This window comes from Engraulis encrasicolus, chromosome 14 (assembly GCF_034702125.1).
Source record: "Engraulis encrasicolus isolate BLACKSEA-1 chromosome 14, IST_EnEncr_1.0, whole genome shotgun sequence".
Lineage (NCBI taxonomy): Eukaryota > Metazoa > Chordata > Actinopteri > Clupeiformes > Engraulidae > Engraulis > Engraulis encrasicolus.
In genome coordinates, this window is record NC_085870.1 from 28,749,147 (window position 1) to 28,752,570 (window position 3,424).

Here is a 3,424-nt window from a genome sequence, read left to right on the forward strand (position 1 = left end):
CTCTAGGGTAGGTTCATGAACTGATTCGAGTTTGGAAGACAACACTTTCAAAATGGCGGAATTCAAGATGGCCAAATTATTGTTTGGCCCAAAACTACTGACCAGGTGGATGGATTTGTCCCAGATTTTGTGTGTGAATGCTCTAGGGTAGGTTCATGAACTGATTCGAGTTTGGAAGACAACACTTTCAAAATGGCGGAATTTTCATTTGGCCCATAACTTCTGACTGGGTGGATTGATTTGCCCGGTAACACCTTATTTTAATGGTTCACCATTTCAGTGAATCTACCATATTAGGTACAGTGTAATAACCAATGTAACGATATTTAATACCATGTAATACTTGTGTAATACCAGTGTAACAATTTGCAATACCATGTAATACCACTTACGCACAAACACATGATGTAAGTAAAAAAAAAATGGCAGTGTTAAACTGGTATTTCATTGTATTAAATATTGTTACACTGGTTATTACACAGTACCTAATGTGGTATATCCACTGAACCATTAAAACGGTATAACCATTTGCCCCATTTTTTGCGTCATTTTCACAATAGTCGTTTGGTTTTAAGCCTATGCACGTCATGTCACGTCTGTATGTATCATATACGTTAACGAAATGGTGGACGGGAGTGGTAGGAATGATGGGGGACTTTAAGCGTCGCGTTTCGGGGATATACCTTAAGCAGTCGAAGGCGACTGCACAGGCAGTCTAGTTTATAACAGGAGTTGTGTCTTAAGGGCTGAATGCAACATCGTGTTCTTGACTCCATTACAGCTGCATATTAATGCTCATTTATTGTTTATTAAGACAAGATCACTGATATCACTTGAAATTATTTGCTCACTAAGTAGTCCATCGTCACAGAGCAAAATAACTGTTCGTTCAAACTGTAGGCTACTGGCTGCACTGTTACAAAATAACTGTCAAATGTCTGAATGACGTGCAGATCTAGTGTTAGCAAAAGTCTTCAAGGAGTGTGTTGCATCGTGTTAATGTTAATCTTTAGGCATCAGCACTCAGCCAAAGTGCTGTAGAGGAAAGGCCGGTGTATTTAGAGTTCATGAACAAGTCAATTTGCAGAATTTCCACCGCTAACTGAAAACACAGTCTGCTGTTTTGAAATGTCATTTCTCCTTGTGTATATTGACGTATCAGTCTAAGGGGGTCTACTTCTCAGACGGGGCGTGGGTGAATGCCTTTACTTTCTACCAACTCACGGGGAAAGAATGACAATGCATGAAAGTTAACTTCTACAACTGTCAGTGAAAACAAACAGACCGTTAAATGCAAATAAACATGTCCATAATTATTTGCCAAAAACAAAATATCTCTTTATGCAATTGCAGAGTTTGTTAACGCTGTATTGTTGGGATTTGATGTAGAAGGGCTCGCTGGAGGACTGATTTACAATTTATAGGTCTGTGCTGCAGTTCTGAAAGTGGTTTAATTACAGATAACCACATTTATAGACAATGTTTTATGTTTGTGCATCTCAATTATTATTTTCAAAGAAAAGGTTTATTGCAGGGCCTTCCCTCCGGTCATGTTTTGGTTGATTTTCTAGAGTTTTTCAAGCAAACTTTCCCCCTCTTCTTTTGCCCCCGAATTCAAGGCGACATCTTAATTATTTTTCTGTACCGACCGGCAGTTTTCCATTTACTCAGACGAAGATCTCATTTTAGAGCAATGACATTACTTTTTTTTCCGTCTATGATGTTCTCTCAAACATTAGATTTTAGATTTAAACTCCCTTCATGGTTTGTGTGTGTGTGTGTGTGTGTGTGTGTGTGTGTGTGTGTGTGTGTGTGTGTGTGTGTGTGTGTGTGTGTGTGTGTGTGTGTGTGTGTGTGTGTGTTGGCCCCCTCTTGTGCTTGCTCACAACTTGTGATGTGGTGAGCCGCTGGAGGCTGAAGCGTGTGTGTGCGTGTCTGTGTGTGGTTGCCCCACAGCCCCCTTGTGATAGGCTCTTGCTGCTGAAAGTTTTAGGTTCCCTCCATGATGAAGAGGTCTGCCTGTAGCCGCCTGTTTGATGCATGCTGCCACGCTGGAGGTTCTCAAATGGTCATTTCAGTTCACTCTGTGATACCCCTCTTATCTATTTCATCACAGTTGCATGAATGTGCGTGCGTGTGTGGATGTGTGTGTGCGTGTGTCTGTTCATCAAGTCTCTTTGGTCCCTAAATGAAAAGGAGAGTTGTTTGTGTAGGTATTGAATCTGGCAGCCACTTACTCTGTCTTTAATTTATTTAGAAAAGTTTCCCTCTCAAAAGCACACTAAGCAGGGACCCCCCCCCCCTCTCTCTCTCTCTCACACACACACACACACACACACACACACACACACACACACACACACACACACACACTCACACTCACACTCACACTCACACTCACACTCACACTCTCTCTCTCTCTCTCTCTCTCTCTCTCTCACACACACACTCACACACTCACACTCACACCCACACCCACACCCACACCCACACCCACACCCACACCCACACTCACACTCACACTCACACTCACACCCACACTCCCATACAAACAAGGTAAAACAAACAAACGTGGGTGTGTGCGTGAAAGGAATGACTATATAAGACTACTGCGTGTGTTAAAATGAAATACAGAGTAAGTGAAGAACTCTCAAAGAATTCTCAATCATGGTCGTTGCATGGGCTAACATCTTCATTTTACTTTTTCAGATTCCTTGTTTAATAAATGCAGTGTATTTGAGGTGTCTGCTGCAGACCGCAGTGGCATTGATCCAAAGCATCAACATTGTAAATTAATTCTCTCTCTCTTTCTCTTTCTCTTTCTCTCTCTCTCTCTCTCTCTCTCTCTCTCTCTCTCTCTCTCTCTCTCTCTCTCTCTCTCTCTCTCTCTCTCTCTCTCTCTCTCTCTCTCTCTCTCTCTCAGAAACCAACCATGAGGTGTGTGATCTGGGATGTGTGCCCCCATCCTCCCATCTCCAACAAACCCCAAACTCTTCCTTCATCAAATGGAATCATTGGAATATCAGCAGATGATTCAGCCAGCAATCTTGTACCTTCTTTTTTGCTTTCACCTCAGCTGCTATGTGTTTGTTTTTATTTTATTAACTCTGTTTTTATTATGAATGCAACAATGTCCAAATCCCACTTAAAGAGTTTATAATAAACCTTTAACAGGAGGAGTTGGTCTTTTGTCTGTTCTGTTTCTTGGTTGTAGTGAATAGGCTTGGAAATGTACTTGGCTTGTCAGTGTCAAAGCCAGTGTCTGCCCATTAGAATTATGTTGTCAGACACAGAATAGATTATCTAATTGGAAAACATCAGCAGGTCATGCCCACACAGACACCCCAGATGAACCTGGATTGTGATACTGTTTACCCAGCTGAGCAAGATCCAGCTTTTGCCGATGCATTATTCAATAGAAACA

General features: G+C 41.7%; 1 protein-coding gene across 5 annotated transcripts in view; it reads left to right on the forward strand.

Moving 5' to 3' along the window:
• The window catches only part of rad18 (RAD18 E3 ubiquitin protein ligase), a 130,566-nt gene extending 127,387 nt beyond the window's left edge, over nt 1-3,179 (forward strand). For all 5 annotated transcript variants that reach the window (XM_063215340.1, XM_063215342.1, XM_063215343.1 and 2 more), the window contains one exon: nt 2,924-3,179. The gene's annotated coding sequence lies outside the window, so the exon portion shown is untranslated. The remainder of the gene's footprint in view (nt 1-2,923) is intronic.
• Nucleotides 3,180-3,424: the final 245 nt, after the last annotated feature.